The 17,509-nt window shown below is 41.5% G+C and overlaps 1 protein-coding gene across 7 annotated transcripts in view; it reads left to right on the plus strand.

The window, feature by feature from the left end:
* ZNF423 (zinc finger protein 423) overlaps positions 1 to 17,509 on the plus strand; it is a 280,738-nt gene that overhangs the window by 194,050 nt on the left and 69,179 nt on the right. The window lies entirely within an intron of this gene.

Below are 17,509 nucleotides of genomic sequence, written 5' to 3' on the forward strand. Positions count from 1 at the left end.
GCTCTCTGTGTCTCATACTTTCCTATGCAGCATTTATCTCCCATAAGCATAATGGCTTTCCTTCAGCAATTTTACATTTAGGAAATTATTCTCCCATCAATTCTGCTATGTAACTCCTATTAGGTTTGAAGTGGATTATGCATAAATACCAGAGAGAGAGAGAAATGTGGACTGACACACTCTTCAAACCCCTACCCCCAAATGAAAAACATACATATCAGTCACAATCATTTTCATCCAAGAGCCAGACAGGAGTTTTAAGTTAATGTCAAGCAGGTTAAGATAAAGATATCTAAAAGTGTTTGCTTTTGTAGCAGGTGTTAATGTAATCTCTTGTTTGCAAGCTTGAAGAGTGAGATCCTTGTTAATTGGACCGTGGTGATTTCATGTAGCTCCCTCCTAGATTTTGAGAAAGAAGTCCTTAGCAAGCTTAGCACTTGTTTCAACTTAATTTGTGATCCAGTAGCTAATAAGTGATTTCTAAATACAAGGGTCATGAAATGCTGAGTTAAGGTTCTACTTGATTCAAGGGGAACTATTTTTTTCCTTTTGGAAAAATGTAATTTCTTCATTTTCCAGTAACTGATATGTGAAATTTATTTATGTACATGCCCATATTAGTGCTGTCTGGAATAATATACAATTATACACATGACCTTACAAAGTCCTTAGCACCATTGGAAAACAACAGATGTAGAAGGCATTGGAAGCTGTGAAAATTGTGGTGCTGTTATTTGTGAAAACTGTACCTATTGTTTCCTTGAAGCTGTACATTGGTTACTTTAATATTTGGAAGAATTCTATATAGTACAAAAGTGCTACAGGCCCAGTTCTGTACACCTAGAACATTGTAAATACCAGGGTGTGGTAAGAAAATATGTGATAATTCTACTGTTGCTTTGCTGAGGTATGTGCATTGAGTTAAGGTCTTCACTGCTTTTAATGGTTCAGTTTAGGAAAGAGCAATGGGTAAAAATGTTTAACATGGAGCTAAACTTCCTCTCACTCTGGGTATCTCAGTTCACAAACCTCCTGGGCCCTCTCTCCCTCAGGATATGCAACTGCTCACAAAAAAGGTGTTTCCAGTGAGTTTGCTCATTGTTATTTGTTCTTTACTGGGGAATACTGAAGGGAAAAGGAGAGGCTAGATGTCAGCATTTCTTCAGCAACAAATGCTGTTGAGATTGTTGGTGTTAATTTATATAGTCCTGGGATGGTAACAATAGGGAGAGAGACTAATTCCCTCCTGTGCTTGCTCCTGTCCCCCCTGAGCACTTGGTTCCCTTATTCAGGCCTTAGGACAGACTTGCACAGGCCTCCCTACTGCTTAGGCTGGTTTAGCACGGGTAAGGGGTGCAAGAGTTTCCCCTCTCTGTGTTAGACCAAGTCTAGCCAGATGGGCAGCAGGAGAAAGAAGCCAGTATAGCTGTGTCTGCAGCCCAGGTCTAGTTCACAGGAATTATTCATGTCATTGTTGTCAATTGAAAATCTACAGATGAGGATTTGTTTGTGCTGGAGGGACACTGAGATCTCAGGGTGAACATGCAGGTGTTTGGGAGACAGGAGGAACTTACCCTCAGACTATGTGTCCTCTGGAGCTTAGGGCTGACCTCATCTCAATGAACTTGTATCTGTCTAAAATTAAGGTGTCTGCTTTAATATAGTCATTGAGATGCTGTCCAGGGAAAATGAATGATTGATACCAATCTAAGATAAGAGTTTGAGTAGGATAAGCATTTCCAGGGAGAGATTTTTATCTCTCTTTTGAATTTGAGGAGAGCCAAGACAATGAAGTTAGCCTTGACATGTAATTTTTAGGTAAAAAATCCCTTGGCTTTGATAATCCAAGACTCAGCAGCACTTTCTTCTCGTACTTTGAGAAACGCAAAATCAATAGTTGAGATATCTTAAGCACTTGCTTACAGTTTGATTCTGCTCAAGTGACTGTCAGCAAAGGAATCTCTGTAGCAGTGATACCTTTTAGGTAGCAGCGTCCATAATATGATTAGAGAATTCAATTATTTCTGACATCATGGTCTTAAAAACAACATCCAGTTAAGTTGGCTGTGCCTCCCTCTTCAACCTCTCAGATTCCCAGTCTGGAGCTGGAGGCCCTGTTCATAATTCATGGAGGTAGGGGGTTGATTTTTTTCAAAGCAGTATGAAGAGAATTTCCAGCGCTACTCCCACACACCGCTTTGAAAAATTACCCTGCTGCACTCCAGCCCTTCATATCCTGTGCACAAACACAGAGGCACATTGGGTCCTTCAGGGGTCCCCAGGGAGGGAGCAGGCTGGATCCATCCCCAGAGGAGGGAAACGGGAGATGTTTTGTTTCAGCTGACGCTGTAGGAGGGCTCTGTGTGGCAGAACAGAGCTCCTCAGCTGGGGTTAGCCAGAAGGGGATCTGTTTAGGAAGGTTTTCAGCTGGGGGGGTAGTTCGGGTTGGAATTTTTAGAGAGCAGTGGTCTTTGAAACACTGCACCGATTGGGGCTCCTTTGAAACATTTCCATGCCCACAGAAAGGGGATCCCCCTTTGAAACATTTACAGGCATTGGGGAGTCCACCTGGGACTATATCAAAAACTTTCAGCAGTTCTTGCTGCCTCTGTACTTGCTTACCTCCTGTTGTGCTGACCTGGCAATGTTTAAAGCTTCTCCCCCTTTTCTCCCCAGCGAGCCGTGCCTCTGATGTGCGGTGTCTCTGAGATGAGGGGAGGATGGGCCTGCGGGCCCGGGGCTCTATGGGGGGCGCTGAGCAGCCATGGCAGCAGCCCCAGCATGGAGATCTGTCAGTGCAGCCTCTGCCCATGGCTGGGGGAGCCCTGGAGCTTCAGCCTCCATGGCAGGGCCACCACCAAGTCCCCACCAGGCTTCCATCCTGCACCGCCAAGGGAAATCCGCTCAGAGCCCCACAAAGGGAAATGAGGATTAGGCCCAGGGTTGTCCTGTTGGGTTTTTACAGCTCTGCTCTTCCCACAGCCAGGCTGAGTTCCCTAGGTGATATTTTTCAGGGGCACCTAATTGCACAGATTTGTTCTCTGGGTGGCTCAGGTTGCCTGTATCAAGGGGGAGTGCATTTGATCCCTGCCAGAGCTCTCGGCTCTTTGGGTAAGAAGAGTAGGCACAGTAGTACTTCTATCTGTCTCACTTAGATGGAGCATGTTTTCCATTTAACATTCAAAGAAGATGAGCAACTGTCCCAACTCTTCTTTCTCTGTTTTCCAAGAAAGTCTCCTGGCAAATGTGCACAGGAAGCTCAACTTGGGCTTGGTTAGTGCTGGAACAGGGAAAAGAATCATTTCTGGTTTGTGCTCCAGCACTGGGATTGCTGTAACATTCCTCCTGCCTCTGGCTCCAAAGGAATGTGCGCGTTGTGGGCCCATGAGAGGCTGTCCCAGTGCTGGGAGCTCAGCAGAGCCCTGCCCCAGTGCCCCTCCTGTCCCTCCCGTGGAATTGCCAGTGCTCCCTGCCAAGAGCCAGCAATGAGCCCTGGTGAGCAGGGGAGGAGGGGCGAGGCTGGATGTGTTTGTGATGTGAGCATGAGGCCCTGTCTGAGCTTTGGGAGCTGCCGGGGACACAGGGGAGTGCTGAAGGGAAAGCTTCCAGAAGTCACAGTGAAATTGTGCCCTGGTCCAGTTCTTGAACTGCAGCCTGGATAAATTCTTCCCTGTTTGATGGGATGGGGTTGACAAAGTTAAACACTGTGTTTGGGAGAATTTTCTGAGTACTGCCCCAAGCCACGGCATATCATACATTGTGTGCAGCGTAGGACTCCAAGGATCTTAATTACCTTTCCTGCCCTTAGAGATCATGTTTCAAGTTCTGGAAACACTCTGCCAGAATTAAACACAAAAGAGAAGGAAAAACATCCATCTGCAGTTACATTTCTTTCAAATACATACAAGTATTTGAAACAAAATAATGGCCAACTATAGGTCTGTTATTTTGTTAACATTTTAAATAATGTAATGTTTTAAAATTAAGACTAAGTTGGGTCCTTGGAAAAGGTCAAATTGCAATAGTAACTACAGAAATAATTTTCTAGAAAGCAGCAGTTTAGAAAACTCATTTTATGTTCAGAAGAATTAGCAGTTGATAACAAGCTCAGTCCCTGAGATTGTACTCAAATCAAGCATAAATCAATATATTCCCAATTATATTTTTGTTTTGTGTTTAAAAATTGAAACAAACGGTTTTATCTTTTGATTTTGAGCATGAAACATAAAGTTCATAAATTTAGATCTTAACAAAATTGCTAGTTTATATCTTATATGATAAAAATTCAGAGTCATTTGGATGGTCTTGAACTCCTTCCTGTCACAGTAGATTGTGAGTGCATGTGACAAGGGTGTAGGTAAGGTTCATTTTTGCAGAACTGACTTTTATGTATATGAAGATACTTAGCCCTGGGCATCCTCTGATGAGGATGGGAAGCATTTCTTATACTCAGGTCTGATCTTGTGAAGCATTTGTTCCTCATTCTCATTAAGCTGAAGACAGCTAATGCTTTTCAGAATCTCTCTTATAGTAAAACATATTTTACTTTACATGAAATAAATGTAGTCAATATTGAAGACGCGCAGCTTTAATTCTTGTAAAATTCCTATTTCTTTGGACCTAAGGACTTCTGTTAGTTGAGGCATGTATATGGTAGCAGTGATGGTGACATTGTAAAGTACTGTCTTAGTAATAGCTTTCAGGCATTAAGGCAAATAAAAATGTGCCAGATTGTTTTTGAAGCATTACTTGCAAATTATCAACAGGAACATATTTCTGGACTCAACTGCTGAATGTGTGAATTAATTATGGACACATTAGGAATTCAGAAATATTTTTTTAACTTTTATGTTTGTAAAGCATATTCCAAGTAATTGCTCTTTTAATGCAAAATTGAAGGTACAACCTTCTTATATTTACCCAGCACTTGCTTCAATATCCAATTCTATGTGGACTTGCCTTAACGAACAATATGTACTAGACTCTCCTTTTGCAGCACCTGCCTTTGGAGAAAGACTAATTTTGGGAAAAAATATGTCAAGTGTAAGTGCTCTAAAGCCCTTACCTTTAGAGATGAATCCATACAGGGTGTTTCCCTCCACATGTCCCTGCGAGCCTTAATCCCAGGGACTGGCTGGGGCTCTGCTGGTGCTGCTTGAGAGGCTTTGCCCAAGTGGAGCTTGCTGCTGGCTCAGGCTCCTGGGCACAGGCACCTGCTCATGCCAGTAAAGGTCTCCTATTATATTGCCCAACTCTAAGACCTGGATTTTTGGTGGGTTTTTTTTGGTTTTTTTTTTGTATCCAATAGTTTTAGCATTGACCACATTTGCAAGTCACTAAATATGGTAATGAGTATAGTGTATTAAAGGCTAGTCCTACTGAAAGCCAGGTTGCCATTGCTAACAGACAAGCAGCTTCTTGTTTTTAGTATAACCAAAATTGGCCTTAATATAATCTATAACTTAATTGCTTTCTTACTTTGAAACTTCAAAACATTTTGGTTTTACTGTTCCTTCCTTTCTAATACTGGAAAATTGATTATACAAAATCTTAATAATTTTATCCAGTTGTCCTGTGTGTATGTGACCTCCTGCAATTTTTACCTATGCGTATTTGTTTACACAAATTACTCCATTCCATGAGAATGTATTTTGGTTTGCTTGTTTATCAGGAAAGAAACAACATTTCCCTTAATATATTCCTTCACATATTCCTTTTGCATTTTTCATTTCATTTAAACCTTGGTAATAGTAGTTCAGTTTTCACTGACATTTTTATAGCTGCTATGACAACATTCCTGTTTTGCATGATACATGCATAATGGGCAATGAGCGCAGTGTTACATTGCTTTCATTCTTTCTTAACTGTGTTAAGATTCTTACAGCCTCCAAACTCAATTTTCATATGCAGTGATGATTACACCTGTTTAAACATTTTCCTGGTAGTTTCATATTTATTCATAAAGGGAGCAGTCGATAAAACACCTTTTCTGCAATCAGTCTGAGTTTTAAGTGTGATACTTCTTCAAAGTTATCATTAACAAGCACCTCAGTCTAGTCCCAGCCTTTCAATATCAGCTAGGCAGTGTAGCAAAAAATGCTATTTTCAGTCAACTTTACCCTGTGTAGGAATAATTTTTCTGACTATGTAACTTGGTCTTCATTTTATTAACTCACCTTTAAAACTGTTTTATGTTTGTATTTAAAAGTCTGCAGAGATAGTTTCTGCCTTATTCTCACATATTTTATATGCATATGGCCAGGTATTTCTAAGTTCATAACCAAATTTCTTAGCCCCTCTTTGTTAATCTTGAATCTGGAAAAGAAAGCAAGCCCTCACCATATGGGGCTTGGGTTCTCTGCAGATGGGGAAATGACTCTGCTTTCTGGTGGAGAGGTCAGCACCCCTCTGTGTCCTACTTTTGAGGAAAAAAACCCAGAATATTTCTTGGGGGTGGAAGAAGGAAAAAACCCACCACCATTTCTAAGTGCATTCTTCAGACTTCATATAAATGATATTTTCAGGACATTGTTCTCCTCATGTGAATTGTGGGACTAATGTTTCTATTTGTTCTGTCCTTAAAATTTAGGTGTTGATTTCTTTGTGGGAGCTTTTTAGCAAGTAACAGTTCTATGTGGATAAGGTAGATGTTATCCCACTTTCTTCTTTATTCACTGGTTTGGAAATATCTGGTACCAGTACCACTTTTTTTGACCGACAGAAAACTTAGTGACTTTTTCTGAAAAATAGATGATATATGAGAAGTGAATAAAGAGCAAAGTAATGAATGTTTAGTGAAGCTGGAAAGACCTCATATGTGGGTTAGTTAGGAATTAGCTTTGGCAGAGTTATAAAATACTCATTTTACCTGTTTGGGGGAACCTAGACAAGGTTCCAGACTGTTTCCAGTCATAGCAAAGTGGGAGAATAATGTATTTAGTGTCAGTAATCTATAGTAAAATTCCTTTTCTCCTTATAAAGTTCTGGATTTTACTATTTCTGAATATGAGATTCTATACTGAGCACTTTCGAGCACTGACAAGTGTTTATTTTTCTTCTTTTGATTGGAAAGCAACCCTCTGGTGAATCAGTAAGGGTACTGGTGTGCATATGCTGAACCCTAGCTCTAGTTATCAGAGAAAAAGGGTTTGTTCATATGTTAAAAGTCCAGGTTTGTACCTTCTGTTACTTGGGAAGTATCAGAGTCAGGCAGTTGAACTGTTGCCTTTAATTATAGTTTAAACTCAACAGCATCCTTAACCTTGTGGAAGATTTTATCTGGTCTCCTGGATCAAGAGGTTACCAACTGACATGACCCTTAAAAATTATTTCTGTTTTGTGATAGCTGGCAAGCAAGTCAAATCAAACACAGGCCTCCCTGGATGCTTTGTTTGGGGTACTGGAATCTTGTTTTTTTAATTTGCGGAGGATAAATTTGCTGCCCTGAGATTCCTTACAACTGATCCCATGAAGGAAACTCATGTAAACTTTTTAGGCACTTGTACTTTTTTTTTTGTTTCAAGAATCCTGGCACAGATAAAGCCTTTGCACAACTGGTCTCTGCAGATGTGCTGCTTCCTTGTCACAGACTTTGTTCGGTTTTATTAGTAATTTTTGACAGCTTTGTGCCTTTTTAAGACTCAGAAGGGTTTTAATTGAATATTATGACTTCTCAGATCCATTGTGTGCCATTTTAAAAATTACATTTTTTTTTTTAGATGATTGCACAATATGCTTGAGGTAGGAGACTTCTGGTTGTCCCTGTCAGACTTCCTGTGGTAATGTCAGACTCTAAAGAAGTGGCAAATCATGGTTTTATAAGTGAAAAATGTTTTGTCCTGCCACAACTGCAGAAAATCAAAGAAATCGTGTATGAATACCACAATCTTTCCGAGACAGAACTACATAGCAGGCCAAAACACCTCACTGTAGTTCCATAGCTGTCTTTTTCACCCATTTCATGGAGCTATAAAATCATTGAGGTTGGAGAAGATCTCCAGGATGGAGTCCAGCCTTTGACCAAGCACTGCCTTGTCAACTAGACCAGAGCACTGAGTGCCACATCCAGTTTTTGAACATTTCCAGAGACTGTGACTCCACCACCTCCCTGGGCAGCCTGTTCCAATGCTTACCAACCCTTCCAGTGAAAAAATTCTTCCTGATCAACCTGAACCTCCCCTGGTGCAGGTTTGGGCCATTTCCTCCTCTCCTGTCGCTGATGCCTGGGGGCAGACCCCGACTCCCACCTGGCTGCACCCTCCTGTCAGGGAGCTCAGAGACCCAGAAGGTCCCTCTGAGCCTCCTTTTCTCCAGGCTGATTCCCCCCTCTCCCTCAGCTGCTTCTCATTGCACTGACTCTCTAGATCCCCCACCAGCTCTGCTGTCCTTCTCTGAGCAGACTCCAGCCCCTCAAAGCCTTTATTGAATTGAGGAGCCCAAAACTGGACCCAGGACTCGAGGTGTGGCCTCACCAGTGTCCCCTGTGGGGTGACAGTCTCAGCTTTGTGTTTTGTGATTTGTCCTGCTGGCACAAGCCCAGAGGCAGATGGGGTGAATGAGGTGCGGACCTCATGAGGAGGAGTTGAGCCTTTTTGCCTCCTGCCTCATGTAGGAAGTGCCAACTCTAGTTTAGTCCAGTCTTTCCTTCTTTGGCACCTCCTGAATTGGTGGAGAAGACCACAAAAGGTGGCACCAGATAGGAAGTGCACCCTGCTGATGTGTTTACATCACTACTTTAGTCAGTCACAGCCTACTTGGGATTTAATCCTGCCTTCAGCTGCACATCATCCATCATCTGGTGGACAGTCATGGGCCTTAAAAATGACCAAATTTTTTGGTATTGTACGTGTAACTGGGAAGTGTTTAGATTTTACGATGACTTTCTCCTGTTCTATATTCACAGGGAAATTTTTGGCTCAGGCAGAGCCTTTGGTTTTAGGTTTTGCTGCAGATAGAGTTTGGGTTTTTTAAAAGATCAGCATCAACTAGCACCACTGGCATGTCCTCAGTTGTTATGTTTTGCACGCATCAGCTATCATGTATTATTGGGGTATGGACAAATAGTTCTTAAACCCCATGACTGTGAGTTATATCCAGGAATAAATATTGGCAACAAAAGTTAAATGATGAAACCTCATGCAATGAATGGTAACTGATTCAAGCTGGGCCGGATATAGATAGCTAAAGTTGAAGGGAAGAAAATATTCCAGTGACATTTTTCTCCTTGTTTAACTTTCTAGTTAAGAAATTCCATTTTTATCCCCCTTTTCTTAAACAAACAAACAAAAAACACCAAAAGACCCAAGAAACTTCTGATTCACCATTTTAAAATAAATCTGTGATATGGGGTAAAAAAAAAAAACAAAAAAAAACCAGCCTTCCCTGTGCCTTTAAAATATTTTTAAACTGGTAGTAGCTGTGCCTTCATTTCCAGAACATCAATGGAGACAATTTCCTTAGAAGACTAATTCTAATGTGTCAGAAACTGACATCAACAATGTGTTAAACCTGAATGATGACTTTCCAAGGGATGGGGAATTTACATCATGAGATGTTATTTGCTTAATTTACTTTATATAGCATTTGAAAATCTAGCTGGACAATTTATTTTTTTTTAAATCTAAGCCTTTTAAATTTACATATCTTTTGACTCAGTTGAGCAAAGAAAAACACAAAAGTGAAAATATTGAGGTTTGATTTCTCCTTCCAGTGGAAATACTATTAGATCTTAAATGTACAAGGTGCAATTATATCTAACTTGCATCTTTGTTCTTGTTTCACCATGACTTACCAGGAAAAGAGCTCCAGAGACCTTTAAATGGCCTAGTCAAAGAGTTTTCCCATTTTCCTAAGGCTTGAACTGGGGAATCAGCTGCCATTTGCAAGCTAGCAACACAGTAAAAGCACATCATTGTACACAACATTTTATTTGGACAGCTGTATAAAAATGGCAACACACTGTGAAATCCATTAACAGCAAAACATGTTAAATTCAGCAAAATGCATCTCATGTGGAACACTGAATAAGAAATTATAGTCTGAGTTTTACTAGCTGGTTATCAGACTTTGTCTTGAATGAAGAAAATTGAATTTTTTTCCATGTGTCTGCCTGTAATAACAGTGAACGCTGTACATTGGGTTTTGAAACCAGGGTGCACCTGTAAATTCTTGCCCCACAGACTCTACTGCAAGGATTTTGCAAATCTAAATACCCCAGAGGAGGCTTAAGGGGGGCAGTTTTTGTATTGGGTCCCACCCGCACTCACTCACGCTGCTGGGTTCAGAACCATTTGTAGGGGTTAGTTCTAGGGATGTAGGAGTAAGAGCTCAAACTGGAAATAAAAGCATCCTTCCCCCTTGTCTCGCTTCTGTGCCAGCAAGGACTGCAGTTTTGTCTACCAAGAGCAGGTTCTTTTCCTCATGAGGGATTTCAATGGGTGGATTTTGCTGTGCTGCATGTAGTAAGACTTTTCACGGTTAATCAATAGCATTTAAAAATTCAAAACCTCTCTCCAAAGTATTTTGCATTTCCATTGTTCGTACTGTTTAACTAGGAGATGTTGCTCATCAAGATAGGATGCTATTAAGTATTCTGGTAGAGAAAGAAAAAATGAGTTTACTCTTGCCTGGTAGAAAATGAAACAGCCATGTTAACTTTAGCTCTAATCATGAGATTAAAAGTCTAATGGGGAATTATATCATTTTCACTCTTCAAAGCCAGCATCAGTGACCTTTGGAGAGTTTTAACTTTAACAGCCTAATGATTTCTCTTCTAGAAGATGGAAAAAGCAGTCTTTTCCTTGACAAGGAAATGAAAAGTGGATGAAAAAGGCAAGCACAAGTCACCATATGCTGGAGCAGGCTAAATGAGTCATATTCAGTACCACTTGTGAGAGATGGTTTCCAGGCTTTGTTATCCAGGCCACTGGCTGCTCTGAAGGGGGACAGATAAATGCAAGGCAGAGCTGTGGGGCTGGGGGACAGTGTCAGTGCAAGGCAGAGCCATTGGGATGGGGGACAGTGTCAGTGCAAGGCAGAGCCATGGGGCTGGGGGACAGTGTCAGTGCAAGGCAGAGCCGTGGAGCTGGGGGACAGTGTCAGTGCAAGGCAGAGCCATGGGGCTGGGGACAGTGTCAGTGCAAGGCAGAGCCACAAGGATGGGGGACAGTGTCAGTGCAAGGCAGAGCCATGGGGCTGGGGGACAGTGTCAGTGCAAGCAGAGCCATGGGCTGGGGGACAGTGTCAGTGCAAAGCAGAGCCACTCGGGATGGGGGACAGTGTCAGTGCAAGGCAGAGCATGGGGCTGGGGGACAGTGTCAGTGCAAGGCAGAGCCACAAGGCATGGGGACAGTGTCAGTGCAAGGCAGAGCTGTGGGGCTGGGGGACAGTGTCAGTGCAAGGCAGAGCCGTGGGGCTGGGGGACAGTGTCAGTGCAAGGCAGAGCCATTGGGATGGGGGACAGTGTCAGTGCAAGGCAGAGCCATGGGGCTGGAGGACAATGTCAGTGCAAAGCAGAGCCACACGGATGGGGGACAGTGTCAGTGCAAGGCAGAGCCATGGGGCTGGGGGACAGTGTCAGGGACAGCCCTGCTCCTCCACACCACCATCCCATGGCAGTGACAGCTCTGACCAGCGGGGCTGAGTGTGCACACCGCTCATCCTGAGCAGGTCTGCTGGCCTCTGGTGTGAGGCTCGTTTCCTGTGCAGGAGCTCTGGAATTTCTTGTTTCAGTTCCTGTTTGCCGTGGTTGTGAGCTCAGGCTGTTGCTCTTTTGCCAAGCTGGCAGCACGCGGGGGGAACTTCCTGCACAGGGGATGTAAAAGCGATTCTCTGATTCTTCCTCTGCAGCCATTGGGAGATAAAAGCCAGGACATCAGGGACTGCAAAGAGGGAGCCAAATTATATTTATAATATTAAAGTGAGTGCATTTGTGGTTTTGCCATTCTCCAGGGTTTTTCATAAGTAGAAAAACATGAATTAGCATTTTCCATTTCCATATATTGACTGGAAAAATAGCCTGCTCTCAATTAAGACCTATAGCTTTTGGGATGTATGCAACAATTTTATAAAATATTTACAGCTAGATTTGCATTTTACATGGTATTACAGTTTTTCTTGTGTTTAGTAGAAAGGACTTAGGCCTAAGAGAGAAAATTCATCCAGCATACCAAAAGGGAAATATATCTAAAATTAGATGGTTGGTATTCACAAGAAGGAATGTCCAGTGCTGACTGTTACCTCTAGTAATTACTGAAGGTCACTTTGCCCCCCAGCTATTTGTTACAGCCGCTGCAAGGACCGTGCTCCCTGTGCAGAGCTATCACTGTCCCTTTAAAACTGCCTTTGGAAGCGATTGGAGCTTTGTGCTAGACAGATAAGTAGAACATTTTTTACCAAATGTAAATGTGCACTGTAAAGAACATAGCTATTTCCTGGATAATTTGCAGTTGTATATTTTATGTTAATTTCACCGAAAATATTGCACCCCTGCCAGGTTTAGTAGAGGCTCACTGTGATATGAATAATTTCTAGCGAATCTTTTTTTTTTTCTTCATTTAAGATTTGGCACCTTTTTAAGATTTTAATAATAGCAACAAGGAGGAAGATTTAGAACAAGTGAAACATTAGAGCCAAAGAAATTCACATTGAGAGCTAATGTAAAATAGCAAGAATAATTACATGGAAAACAGTTTCCACAGATGTTTTTCCTTGTAATGTAATAACTATTTACTAAACTGTTTATTTTAGGCCCTTGGTTTACAATAAAATATTTATACATGCTCTGCTGTAATAAAAAAATATTGACAAAATACTATAGAGATTTTTAAAAGACAATTAGTATTTCCCTGTCTGGAAAGTGAGCACAAGAGAAGCAGCAGCAGCCCTTGCCATGCTCTGAGAGGAGATGCAGGGTTAGCAGCAGCATCCCTTGCAGGTTTGTCTGTGCTCAACTCTGCTTACAGGGAGACTCTGGACTTGTGGCAATCCAGAGGGGAACTTACTGAAGAACATGAAAGCCAACAATCTAAAGACAGTGGAAACACTTTTCCACTTCTTCGCAGGAAAAAACAGCTTTATTACATTTCTGTGACATTATACAATAAGGGTATGTCTTGTCTAAGCAAAATGTGCCAGTTTTAGGAGCAGGTTTAAAGTTCAGGATGCCAGAATCCTGAATCTCGTTCTTTAAAAACAGTGTGGGACAGTGACATCTCTGAAGCACTGCCTGTGGCAGGTTTACAGCTATTGCTTTATGCTGACTGAGCCACATCTGTCATACCCCTAATTCATGAAGCTCCTCACGTGCCCATGGAGTCTGTACACTGCTACACAGGGACCAGCCACCTATGCAGATATAGCCGTGCCTTAGGGTGCTGAAATCAGCAATTCAGCAATACTGAAAGGTCTACAGATTATACTTTCCATGCATGATCTTAAAATGTCTATTCTTCTGTTCATGACTATATAGAAGAAGCTTTATTTGAGGTGTCTAAAAATCTTGAACAGAGTATCCTATAAGAAACTTCAGTTCCTTTGCCTGTGAGTTTTGTAATAAAAGGATTTCTTTTTTTTTCTTCAGAAGTTATTTTATATCATTTACTTAACTCCAGAGTGGTGGCATGCAGTAACTTAAAAAGAGGCCTCCAGGACAAAACAGAAAATACCTTTCATTTCATGGATACAGACCTCAATGTCTGTGTGCATTTGTGTACACCAGCCTGTTAGACCAACCTGAAGTCTGAGTAAAGTCTGCATGGATGGATCTGAATAGCCAGTGTTTGGGAAGCAGGATGGTTTCAATATCCAGATATGAATCCACATTTAGCAGTTCAGGCTCTACTTTCAAGTAGACAATTCCCTTGAGTTTCCAGGCTAGCAAATTGTGAGCTTTATCATTGCAGAAAAAACAGGGTAGCTGCCTCTTGGAATGATTTGAAAAATGAATTAAAAATATATGTATAAACTTTCTTTCTTGGTGAAACTAATAACACTCACCTGTTTAACAATCAGTGGGGTGATTATGAAGATTTTTGTCATGCTGGGTTCTAACGTGTAGGAAAAGAACAGGGCAGAGCAGAAAACAGCAAACATAGGAATTAAAACTGAACAAAAGAGGGAGCTAAGAAATCTAAAATGTTCAGTTTTAAGGCAGAATAATCATAGTTAGCAGATACCTTTTGTTGTAAACAGACTTTTTTCATGGTTGACTCTTATAAGGACACCAATGCATGTAAGAGGTTTGTGAGCCTTGTTACTGATGTGCCATGCAAAGCCATCATGTCCCATTCCCGTGGTTGCCCTTGTAGAACCTCACCACAACAGCTTCTTGAGACTAAAAATTGACTTTCCCTGTGAAAGTCTGCATAATTTAAAATCAAAACTACAATAAGAAAAATAGATGGTGTAATATGTGCAATATTTTCTGTAAGTTGCACCAAAGTTGTGTTCTTGGCTTTTAGTTTTTCCTACCTTCCTGCTTGCAATTGTTGACACATTGCAAAGTGCTGCCAGGTTATGCAATTATTTCAGTGCAGCTCATAGGAAAACAAAGGAATTTGTGCTTGGAAGTCAGCATTGCTCTGTACACAAGAATTTCTTTATTTTTCAAGGACTATGTTATTGTGTAAGCTAATGATTTTGTTTTTAAGTTATATTCTCAGGGGCATGGACATCCAGGATAATCGAGGATGTACTTTTAATGCCAATCCTGCAATGTTAGGTCTCTGGTGGAAAAATTGGCCCAACTGCAGGGCTTGATCCTTGGATTAACCCCTGCTTGGAAGAATTGTTGATTTCCTGGTGCTGAATATATTTGTAAATTGATGCATATTACCTATGTTTAAATTAGTTCCAATGAAAGTAAATTAGTCAGTTCCCTCCCCACATGCATTTTAAAATGCCTCTGACTGTTTATCATGGTAGAAGCCATTATCTCTGTTAGTAATTTTGAGAAATAAGTACATCTGCCAGGGTTCTGCTCTTCATTGTCTCAGCCCAGCTCACCCTCTCCGGCCCTCCCTACTTGCCCCCCTCTGGCAGCAGGCTGGGACTCCTCTGCCTGGGAGAACTCAGCTCACAGATCTCTCTCCAGCCCAAGCTGGGTGTCTTTTCAGCTGAAGTGGGAGTACAGAGTAGGTATGGAAAGCAGAAATGAGGGTCTGAGAGAAGAGGAGGGCATCTTTTGGAATTTTGAATTGCTTTTTTTTTGGCTGTGGAGAGGAGTTAAGGAAATGTGTGTTTAAATTGTGCAATGCTATTGGTAATTCTGCATGGAGAATATTTTCAGCGAGGTAGATTAAGGAGTACAGCAAGAAGCACGTGTAGATGCAAACTGTGGAAGGTTTGAAAATCCATGTGGTATGAGTTATAATGCAGACCCTTTTAAACAGTCTCCAAAAGCATTCACCTAGTATCCCTACCATGTCCCTGAATGTAATGAAACAACTGGCAGAGAGCATTATTTTAATAAAGCATTGGCTGTATGTGTCTCTCATACTGGATCAGGAAAAGAGTTCAGAGGACCAGATATTGCTGAAGAATCTGTCTCCAATTTTCCCTTTGGAACTGTGCTTCTAGGGCTTTTAAAGGTTTATGTATTTAACATTGCAAATCTTCATTTTAGATTTTCATTTGCTGCTTGGGATTTTTATTAATTTTGCAGTGTTCATTTAAGTTGATCCAGCCCTTTATATCATTTCCAGCTTGAAATATTAGTTCAGAGATAAGCTTTATTATTAAATGCTTAATCTTGAACACTTGTCTTATTTGGTAAGAATTATCTCTGAGAAGTAGGCAAAGAGAAGTTGATTGCTGTGGTTTTAAAGCAGCTGTAACTGGAGTAGCCCAAGTACTAGTTTACAAAGGTTGGCATCCCTTCAGTTTGCCATCACAGCAGCTGGACTTCATTAAATGCTGGTGTTAATTACTGGGAGAGTGTTGGTTCAGTATGTGAGCAGCAACACTTGGGGTGACACACAAAGTAGGAAAAGGGTCACCTTGAAATAGAAGCTTTAAAAAAAGCCAAACAGACAAGGCAGGGCTGCCACTAATTTTATAACTGCATTCAGTCCAAAGTTTTTCAGCAAACAGGGAAATAAGCATTACTGTGCAGCAGGGAGGAATGGCTTAACTGTGTGTGCCATTGAGGAGGCAGGAATGGGGGTGAGGGATGGGGAACTTGCCCCCCTAAGAAAGGAAGACATTAATGTCATATTTTCTGTGCATGTTGTGTGAGAGAGAGGGAAAATTCTTTCTGTATTCTCCAGAGTTTTCAAGCCATATGCAGTATAGTTTGAGGAGGAAATATTAATAATTTCTTATGCTGTAAATAGTATTCTATGGAGAAAACCTGTTAAGGGTTTGTATTTAAGGAATGTTTAGGAGATGAATGTCATGGAGAAAAACGTAGAACATGTGGTAGCATAAAACAAGTATTGCTTGGAAATGTTGTGTCTTAAAACTGATGAGATTCAGACAAAGTGGGCCAAGTCCAGCCCTGGTGAAAGCAGCTGGTGGTGCACTCAGCCCAGTATTCCACCATGTGCTTAAGCAATAGCGAATTTTTATCTGTGGCTTTCACCTGGCAATTGTCTGGATGAGGTGCCAGGTGCCCGGGCTGGAAAGAGTGCGTGTGAGGATGTTGGAGGAGAATTAGGTTATTACATTTCCTCCTTAATTCTTCATCAGGGCTGCCGCCTGTATTTTCTACAGAAAAATCAATGCATTCTGATTCTGTAATTTCCCATGGTGCCTCGCCGGGCGCGCAGCGTGCCGTGGGAGGTGACATATCCGGTCATGGCAGCTTGAACTCTTTTTTCCAGTGAAAGAATTCATTGGAATTTCACAACCTTTGCATGCTTTTGTGAAAACACTCATTTGTGTTTGCGCCAACCTGCTAATGGCGGATGCCGGGGCTCGCGAATCCCACCTACATTCGGTGCTCGTTATGGCATGGAATGTGCCGTTAATAATGCATCTGTGAAACTCAGCTGCGAGGGAGCCAAGTAATTATCCCACCGTAGCGTTCCCTGCTTCAGTGTCATCACAACTGGGGCTTCATTAAAAGTCCTAACAGTAGAGATGTTGTGTGGTGCAGCCTGTATATATATTTTTTCATTTAAATTATCAGCAATGCCATGGCTCAGAGGTAATTTGACTTTTTGAAACCGTGGAGCCCCTGTGAATTTCCTTCCTCCTCTCCCTCTCGCTGCCGCACCAGCTGATCAGCCCCAGAAGAACAAAAGGTTTATCTGAAGCTATGAAGCATATATTCACCAGCTTCTGGCGTCTAGATAAAAAAAAAAAAAAATCAAAGTACTCCATTGAACATGTTAATACTGAGCAAAATGCACACAGCCAGACACTAAACCTTTACAGGGATTTAGGCATTTGAAAAGTGATACCCTGATCAGGTCTTGAGTTAGTTTCCTTAGCATAAGTAAAGCAGAATCATAAAATAATATAGATTTTTAAATAAATGGAAAGCTTAACATTCCCCCCGCCCCACTTT

Source organism: Zonotrichia leucophrys, chromosome 11, assembly GCF_028769735.1.
Source record: "Zonotrichia leucophrys gambelii isolate GWCS_2022_RI chromosome 11, RI_Zleu_2.0, whole genome shotgun sequence".
Lineage (NCBI taxonomy): Eukaryota > Metazoa > Chordata > Aves > Passeriformes > Passerellidae > Zonotrichia > Zonotrichia leucophrys.